Consider the following 204-nt stretch of genomic DNA (forward strand, 5'->3'; position numbering starts at 1 on the left):
AGCTTTGTAACACTTTTTCGCTTTTTTACATCTTACCTTGTTTTTCACTTCTTCGTTTTTTCCGCTTTTATTACACTTTTTTTCCTCCAGAAAAAGGGAAAAGGAAACGAACGGACGAAAAGTAAAACAGAGAGAGAGAAAAAAAAAGGAATCTCGAGAATTTATTTAGTCTTTCTGTTACGATCCAAAGCAATGACTTGGATA

The 204-nt window shown here is 33.3% G+C and overlaps 1 protein-coding gene across 1 annotated transcript in view; it reads right to left on the reverse strand.

Moving 5' to 3' along the window:
• LOC119585116 overlaps nucleotides 1-204 on the reverse strand; it is a gene marked incomplete in the record, with an annotated part of 123,275 nt that overhangs the window by 60,103 nt on the left and 62,968 nt on the right.

The sequence above is a fragment of the Penaeus monodon genome, chromosome 19, assembly GCF_015228065.2.
Source record: "Penaeus monodon isolate SGIC_2016 chromosome 19, NSTDA_Pmon_1, whole genome shotgun sequence".
In the NCBI taxonomy this organism is placed as follows: domain Eukaryota; kingdom Metazoa; phylum Arthropoda; class Malacostraca; order Decapoda; family Penaeidae; genus Penaeus; species Penaeus monodon.